This window comes from Glossina fuscipes, unplaced genomic scaffold (genome assembly GCF_014805625.2).
Source record: "Glossina fuscipes isolate IAEA_lab_2018 unplaced genomic scaffold, Yale_Gfus_2 91, whole genome shotgun sequence".
NCBI classification, from domain to species: domain Eukaryota; kingdom Metazoa; phylum Arthropoda; class Insecta; order Diptera; family Glossinidae; genus Glossina; species Glossina fuscipes.
In genome coordinates this window covers 621,158-630,906 of record NW_023998445.1, presented here as the reverse complement: position 1 = coordinate 630,906, position 9,749 = coordinate 621,158, and positions in this window count along the sequence as shown.

The window sequence follows — 9,749 nt, the reverse complement described above, 5'->3', positions numbered from 1 at the left end:
ATTTATTAGTCAACACACCAAGTTTGGATTTGAAAATAACAAAAGTAAGTGCCGCAAAAAATATTCCAAGTCACTGAACAAATAATGGAAGTGCATGAGCACTTTCTAAAGATGATGTGCATTTTTTTCTTAGAGATGGCAAATATGTGTCAGACTCTTGGGCTGTTGACCGTTGTTATATGCTTTCTAGCCAGCGTGAACCACTGAATCAATTTCGAAATATCTATCAGTCTGTGGTGTAATTATATAAACAATCACTGAGGGGATGCTCCCCCTTAGATGTAATACGATGAAGCTCTGAAATATCTATCGGTCAAATTGCGGTCTATTCTTTTTCTTTTAATACAACCAATCACTAAGGGAATATTTCCACACAGTTGTAACACGGTGAAGGCTAGAAGTATATGAAGAAAGAGAGAAAGGGGTAAAGAGTGGCCCTGGACTAGTTAATGTGTGAAGCAACTATCTCTGAGAGAGTTAACTTACGCTAAAGTTTTTTTTACATTTCTTATGGGAGATAGTTTCGCAAGTCACCAAACTCAAAGAAACTTATACATCCGTCCCGTCCAATTATAGAAGACTAATTATTTCTCACTGGTTTTTTAACTTTGCTACTAAAAATTGAAGACGAGTTAGTTCGAAGATCGACTAAATTGGGCGTGATAGTCTGGTGGGCCAAGAGAAAAGAAGAAAATAAAAAGAAAAATCAAAGAACGGGATCAAAGACCAAAATGAACAGGAGATCGAGATATGTAAGTAAGCAGTGAAGAACTTCTCAGAAGAGCTAAAAAAGTAAAACTGGTAAGCGAAATGACATTAATAGATCACAGGCAGTAGGTACAAACTTCAAAAAGTCTTAGTAATAGTATGAGTAAAGAATGAATAAAGCCAAACCGTTTGGTGGTCACACAAGGAGAAAGAAGTCGGCGAGTGTCAAGCCTTTCGGATAAGTGTTCAGCTGGAGGGGATTACGTTTTTGCTATGAAAACTATTGCAAGAGAAATTTGCAGGAGACAGTGTATGCTGAAAAGCACGTAGCGCCAATCATCATTAAATGTGCATAGCAATGGGCTGGATTACACAATAACGGTTCTTAAAATTAGTTATGTGGTACTTGCAAGTGCTTCGTTTTTTCTTTTTTCTTTTTTTTCAACGTTAATCTCAAATGCATCTAACGATTATAGATTATTTTGCATCGATCATGCAATGCCTGCAGCAAATTGCCGAACACTAATAACTAACACCTTTAGTGAAGAAGAGAAATGTGTTCTTCTTTGCTTTTTCTTTTTTTTTTTTTTTTGCTTTCTTTCATTGTCGGAAAATATCGTTTTGTGTTTGTTCAGGCGGTAGAAGGATGACCTCAAGCGATACGTCGTCTCTTCCGTAATAACTTTGCAATCTTTACAAATGACTTGAAAATCGTTACAAGCGGCTGTTATTCTAGGGTAATAAAAAAAAAAAGATAAAAAAAAAATATGAGAAAAAAACGACAACAAAAACTATTTACAAATATTGGCAAAAGCAAGACAATAAAGCTTTTGAAAACACTCTCTTCTCACTGTCTGTTAGCTATCATAACATTCGCACTGGGAGGCCTGTGTGCAAAGGTAAACACAAACACAAAAAACCACTTTGCATAACTTACTCAGACCGCAATTATAATTTCAAAACTGGGATGACGGCTTCCGTTTCACTAGCCGTAGGCTAACCAGCAATTAATCTTAATGTCGTACAACTTGCAAATATTACAAAATTGATATTTTAATCAGTAGTTGAGCGAAAAATATTTAAAAAAATAAAAAAAATTAATTTATGCCTCATATATCTATCTATAAATGTTGTTAAGAAAATTGTTTGTTAATTTATTGAAATTTATCTTCGGCAACAAAAAAAAAAATTTAAAAAAAAAAAGAAAAATCTTTTTTACCCTAAAATTATTCTTGCATAACTATAGCTTCCAGAGGAAAAGGCAAAAACAAAATTATAAACATATGTAAGTGTGTCGACGAGTGTCAAAACATATGCCGAACATGAAAATCACTGCTTGCATGTTTCGTTTACTCTTGTCAACTGATAAAGCATGATTTTTTTTTTGTCGTTTTTCCTTTTTCTTGTACAACTTTTAACCAGACCTCGCGATCATGTATCATGCAAATCATTTTGAAGTTTGCTTTCCGCGGTCACTATATAATTGTTTGCATAAACTTACGGGGAAAAAAAAAACCGAAAACCAAACACTTTAGAGAGCAAAAAAGGAATCTTAATGAAAGGGGGCTTTTTGAGGTTATGTCCTAAAAAAAAAAAAAGGATAAATAAATTAATTAACTTAGGATCGACATACATGTTCATATACCGCTTAACTGCAATACTTCTGGGGAAGATCGATATATCTGTCAGGCCAGCGATCGAAAGCCTCAACTTTTAGTCTAAAGTGAAGACAGTTTTGTTCGAGGAAAATTAGAAGATCAGTTCAATGTCGGCATTTCGTCTCTTCTGGCTATGGGGTTAGAAGGATAAAAACGCTTGCAAGGATAGCAGTTTCACTGGATCGTTTTATAGCATCTAGGGAGTATACTTCCGCACATGCTGTCAAAAAAGTACCGAAAATCCTCGTTTTCGGAAAATTTTCGCTTAACCGCTCAAGAAGTAAAATGTCTTTCAATTAGCAGAAGCCACCATACCATAAGACCATTATCCAAAGCAGTTTGTTGCCAAAGATCTTTGTCTTAGCTCTGTTCGTGTTTAGATTTTTCAATCCTTTCCTTTCAAAACCTATGTTTCCAAAAAAAATCTTCTGTCCGATCAGTTATCAGTCTCCAGTTGCTTATGAGTCGACCTTATATTTTTATTAAATGCTTAAATATTGATATAAAATTGAATAGCGGTTAACGTCGAGAACATTATAATATAATTCGTCATTTGAAAGTGAAGCAAGTCCCTTAAGATGTAATAAGTTTTTAATCTATTTCTTGTATTAACCATCAAGATAAACACTAATGTACCACAAAAAGGGGGAAGTAAGTGCCTCGATGCTTACTTGGTTCAAAATCTTCAAATGTCTCGTAGTAAAGTAGGATGGACCTGCCTCACTTTCGGTTCACTTGGATTCATAGCAAAGAAAAAACCAATGAGTGAACAATGACAGGCTTGATATGCATATACACGTATATATCCGCAGATAAATTTTCGCAGGGAACAGCCTGCCTTTCTTCTGTCAAAAAGTTCATCTAATAAGCGTTTCGTTACAGTACCTTAGCTTATACTCTTTCCGCTTTCAGTGCAGAGAAACGCTGAATCCTTTCTATTTCAGTTTGAATCATCGTCATGAACGATGAACTGAGTGTTACTTTTGTCATTATAAAAAAAAATTTATGTGAACTAAGGAGTCCAGCTTGCTCTTTACATCTATTATGTGTTTGCGTGACATATGTCATTTCATTCCATTTTACAACCGATTTCATTTATATATCATGTTTTGTCATTTGTTCATGTTGTGCAATATGGTTCAACAATGCCGTGTGTGTGCGTTGTAGTAGTACATATGTACATTTGACCCAGTAATATGCAACTGTGCGGCGTGTGGACAAATTGTTGATTGAGTTGCAGTACATTATTGAACAATCTAATAAAATAGGTTAGTGGTGTGTTTGGTTGTTTCGATTGTTGTTTTATTTTTTTTCTAAACCTATTGCAGTTGGAAGTAACAATGGTGGTTAATGCATAATATCATCTTATGATTTTTTTCGCTTTCTTTTTTTTCATTGTTTTTCATTGTCACGGAAGGTTCTCTTCAGCTTTATTCCCTTGAATCTTTAAATGCCTTTTTCACGCGATCACCCTTTTCAAGCTTAGCATGTCCAAGCATGCTTCTGTCAATTTTGATTAAAATAAGATCGTAATAGCTGTCAGCAGTCGGCAAGCGTTTTCGTGCTTGTGATTTGCCGGATTTAACAGTCCTTTTTTAATACACAGTCACACCGTGGGTTTCTTCCGTGACCAGTGACCGATCACAACGCCAGAATACATTCCAAAAAGTTTAGAGGATTTTTCAATGAATGAAATTTGATTGATTGTTTCTCAGGTGGCGTTTCGAGTGATATAAATGAAAACAAAATCCAGAGGGATGATTGGAAAAATGTTTACGAGTCGGTTGTTCTTAAAGAACCTGAACGTTTGCGGAACTGGTGCGCGCGTGGATGTATGCAATACCAAGAAAGACTTAAAAAAGACTCATGTTTTATTACAATCATTAATTCAAAATCATTTTCTATAATGGTTTAAGCTTCTGTTTTCCGTCTGTCTGTCTGTCTATCCGCCCTACGTTCGTCCACGTAGGCTTGTATTAAATTTACAGTTCGCAAATTTTTCAAATAGTTTTATGAACTTGGTTAGACTGACATATCCTGGCCGAAGGACAAATCCTATAAGGATTGTATCGCATGATTTTCACGATCACTTGCCCCATAAGGCCTTGTCTGCAAAAAGTTGTTATATGAAAAATACTAGGAATTTTCAAAATGTCACGATAGAAACAGCTGAGTAATAATTTTTCAAATCTCCCCTATTTCTTCCTTCCTTCCTTAGTTATTTACTTTTAACTAGAGCCTTAAATGGGAAAAAATTCTAAATTTTAAAAGTATATCGTGGAAAGTGGTCCTTAACGAAAATCTGAAAGCTAATTTAACCAATTTTAACCACACAAGGCTACTTTTTTTTTACCCTCTCAAATGTAATGCTTATCACATGAGCATCCAATATGAAATTCTAACTTTTAGACTCAAAACTGGTCCATAATGGAAATTTAACTTAGCTTAAGCTTAATGTAGTAATTTGGATCCATATAGGCTCACTTTTTTTTGACTCCATCAAACGCAAAGGCTTCTAACGGTTATCACGAAGAGTAAACTTTTATGCAGCATGAAAGTGTAACTTTTGGATCCTCACAGCGAAGGTAAATAGATCTAGTTTTTTTAAATTTGGCTTACGTCAGTTCATGTTTGGCTTTGGGATTCTGTCATTCCTAAGGGCTCGCAAGAAAACTATACCTTTTATATCTAAAATATATTTTATACTTTATTACCAAAATAAATGAAGAACTTTACTAGGAATAAATATGTGGTAGGGTATCCGAGAATAGAACTTGCTCGATTATGTGCTTGCTTGTTGTATTATAGAATCGCTTGTGGCACTTGCGCTACAATGACATGAATTATAAGAAAAATTTTGAGCAAAATCTTAGAAGAAGTTGCGGCCGGTAATGGGAACAAATCAAGGCCGGTTTTAAGTAAGCCCGATTGCAATTTGAATATATTAAGTAACAACAAGTTTATGATCGAAAGTTTTTCCATTTGATAGTAAGAAAATTGCATAGGTTATCGACAGTTGTAAGTTCTTTGTCCATTACAGCGAATTTACTCTAACGAGTTAACTCGTTATCGGGGATCATAAACCGATCTCAGGAAATACTATTTAATTTCCAATTTCCTTTAAAAGCAAGTTTTTCTCTTAAGTCTTTCTCTTCAGTTTTTTTTATTTTTTTGGTCTGTTAACTTTTTTTTTTGTTTTTTTAAAAAATTGCTTGCAATTATTTTTATTATTTTCATAAATATTTATCGCTTTGGTAGCTAGTGACACTTTTACGATGACTTGGATCATTTAGATAAGATATGAAAAATAAAGAAATTGAAAAAAAAAGCCAAAATAAAGGACAAATATTTAAAAAAAAAATAAACAAAAAAAAAAAAAAAAAGGTGAATAAGATTATTTATTATTTACAAATAATTTACATAACAGGTGTTTGCATATATATGTATATTAAGCGTACTTAAATTATGTTAACTTGTTTAGGAAAGAAACCGACAAATTTTTTTTCTTTTTTTTTTTTCTTTTGATATTAAATTTATTTACTTTAAATCAATGCCATGCCCCAACAAATCAACCGGTTAAACTGCAATCCTAAGACGTCAGGTAATGGTAGTAAATGTTTTTCCAATAATTTTTTGTCTCTGTTTTTTTTTTATCTTATGGAATTTTTCTTTATGAGAATTTTTACACTTGCAACTAAACAAAATATAATTCACAGTAATAACAACTAACCGCACGGCGCAGCACAGTTGGGTAAATTATAGAGAAATCAATTTAGTTTCTTTTTAGTTGCATGCAATATTTTTAAGCATAAAGGAGACCTCATGGCGGTGGCGTTGTTGTGACATATTGATTTATTGATTTATCACTATAAACGATTATATAACGATATCACCAAAAAATCTCTTACCCCTCTAAGCTTAAGGTGTAATAAATTATTTATAAAGTTGTTTGACTAGTTGGACTTTAAATTTGTTATATGTAAAAGCAAGTAAGAAAGTTGTAGGCATCCCAAAGAGTATCGCCGATATCTATCGCCTTAGAGGAAATTTACAATGAAATAAATTAAAAATTTCGCCTAATTCTCGACAGCAAATTGGATTAGGCACCTAAGTGAATCCGAATAATCTTTGCTGGAAGTTTTTCTTGGATCTTAAGGCCAGTAGTTGATATTCATTTTAGGTAGAGAATAAATTTTTTCATCTCTATGAGTTAGGGGCGGATCACGCCTGTAGTCATAGCAAAACTGTATTTATCAACTGCTTGGCAACTTTGCCAAGTTTTTTCTTTCTGTCATGATAGTTACAATTGCACGGTTCGTATTAGTAAATGGACGGATAGACAGACATAAGCATATCGAGTCCGTATCTTTTATTGATTAAGTCTTGAAGCATTTATATCTTAATGAGGTATTTGAATAACGCAAATGTCATGAGAAATTTAGAAGAAGAAGAGAATAAAATTTTGAAATTTTTGATCTCTATGAGTTAGGGGCGGATCACACCTATAGTCATACCAAAACTGTATTTATCAACTGCTTGGAAACTTTGCCAAGTTTTTTCTTCCTCTCATGATAGTTACAATTGCGCGATTCGTATTAGTAAATGGACGGATAGACAGACATAAACATATCGAATCCGTATCTTTTATTGATTAAGTTTTGAAGGATTTAAATCTTAATGAAGTATTTGAATATCGCAAATGGCACGAGAAATTTAGTATATAAGAAGAAGAAGAAGAGAATAAAATTTTGAGATTTTTCACCTTTAAGTGTTAGGGGCGGATTGCGCCTGTATTCATATCTAACTTAGGAACAAGTTCGCGGCTCGCATTAGCAAATGAATGGCGATCCGGCGTTCTTTGGCGATGGCTGGTAGTGTTCAAATGTTGATAGGCTTTATGGAGGGACTAAATGTCGCAAATGTCATGAGAAATTTATTGTATCTATCTTACTCCGGTGGTCGTTGGTGGATATAAAAAATGTTTTTTTTTTTAAAAATTTGGTGTAAATTGAATTAATTAAATTATACAGCGCAGTAAGAAAATCAAGAGAAACAAAAAAAAGAATAAATCAATTAACAGCGAAGCTATGATAAATTTTGTCAACTTTTTTTTTTTTTCTTTTAATTTGGATTTAATGACACTATTTGTCTTAATGGACAATTAAGTGGAACAAGTTATTCTCACATTTTTTAAGCTACGCTGTATGCATGTATGTATGTACGTCCTACTTTGTAATACTTACCTATGTAGAGTCTTGTAACTTTGCAGATAAAAATCGCAAATACTTGATCAAACTTCAGTTATTTTCTTCCCACAAGCAAGTGATAAAAAAATGGTTTAAAAGCCGACAAAAGCAGTTTTAAGACATAACAAGTACGAGTCTATTGAAGTGAAAATTCAAAACTTCTTTGCCAGCTTTATTCAACTTGTTATGTTTTCTTTTCAATAAGGGCCCGCGATTAGTAAGAGTGCGTCCCTATTACGTCTCCATTAAGAATTTACATTTAGGTGATCTTCATCCAGATGACATTTTTAAAGATCGCTACTGGAATTCATCTCAACTTATGCGTGCAGCTTTGTTTTTCTACTCTTCAAAAGGCTTCGCCTTATCTTTGTTGGAATTTATCGCAATTTTTTGTGCTCTCTAGCATTTCAAAAGCACTAAGTGTTCTCGACTTAGGTAAATACGCAGGCTGCTTATCGAGCGATATGATCCTTGAAATGATAATTCCTAATTGGTCTAAGGTAACCACTAATAAAGTGTAATTACCTTAAGTTAACAAATGAAATAATTTATTATTAATTATTAATTAGTGGGAAATAGATAAAAGGTAGTGCTATGCTTTCTAGGCAGGATGAAGTTTGAAGGACAATATAGAGCTCCAAAATCGTCCCCCTTTTCGGGCTCCTAATGCCTGCACTCTGATGGAGCCGAGTTAGGCTAAGTTACATTTGAATTCTCACGTATTGTTTCTTGTCATGCTAGTGGTTAAAGTTTGCTAAAGTTAGCATAAGATGGAGATGACGAGCAGGTCATTTTAATCGAGAGCAGACATTTTGTAAAGTTGGCAAAACTACCTTGGCCCACATATTTTTCTGATATTTCGTAACTTTATTAGATTATGACGAAAGTAGATGAAGAGTTGTATTAGTTCTAGGACTTGAACACCCAAGTCACTCTTTTTTTTTGGATTCCATACATATAGTTAAGTACATTCTAACATAGTGTAGAGTAGCCGGTGGGCTACAGATAAGCTGGCGACCAAACAAACCGTAGAGACAACCAGACTGATTGACTTAACAGATACTGGATTAGAAGTGGGGTGACTCTGTTCAAAGCTACCTTTTTCGATTTTAGGCGAGTAAGCTAAATTCCCAAAGAGACCTGAGAATAGCAAGCCACTAAACCTTTAGTTTTTTGCTGTCAACCGGAATCAATATCGAAACGATCCGAAAGGTATGTCTAAATAGGTTAAATCTGTCAACAAATTCAGGAAATTTAGTAACAAACAAGCATACGATTAACATAGCCCGGGAATTACATTGTCAATAGTCGCGTAATAATAAGAAATATTCATATACAGGAGAAATTAAGTACAGCCACAGGACTTCCACCACATTCAATCCCATGGGTGGCAGGTTAGCGAAAAGCTGTACAAGTACAACAGGGTAAATTAACAATTAAAATGTACCCATAGAATAAATGGAGTAAAGGAAACAAAGATTGATTGATTTTCTAACGTATACGTAAGGAATACGAAAGTGTTTTTATCTGTTTGAACCACGCCTTCTACGCCTAAACCATATCCTTGAGGTCGCTGAAATAAATAAGTTGTAACACCGGTTTAATGTTTTTGTACTAATTTCTATAAATACAACCCTGCAGAAGGTTGGGTTGTTAATTTCGCGCTTTGAGAAATGGTTGATGCTTAGTTGACGTTTTGAGAAGAGAAAAGGAGAGAGAAAAAAAAGCGTGTTTTTTGGGCTTTTGGGAGAAAGCAAGTTAGTGGGTCGTCGGACCCTTCGGACAACTTCGGGGTCTCCTCTTAGCTATCATGATCCAAAGGACACCAGAAGTAGGTCACCGTGCAGAATAGCCCAGGGCGTATGATTTGTCCGTTCGGCAAGTAGGTTTCGTCTGTCCGTTTAATCCTATAAAGGTAAAGCACGTGTATTTCTTTTAGATGCTACCGTCTTTGGAGTGTCCGTGTGATAAAAATTTCAAACTCTCCAGACGTTTCAAACTAGCTAGCGCAGCCATGACTCATGCGACCGTCTCAACAACCCGATTCTCTTCAGGTGACACTTGAAAAGTCTGTAGTTCGATATTCAGACGGACGGAGGCTGTTATTATAGAACTCTTCTATTACAAAGTATTCTGG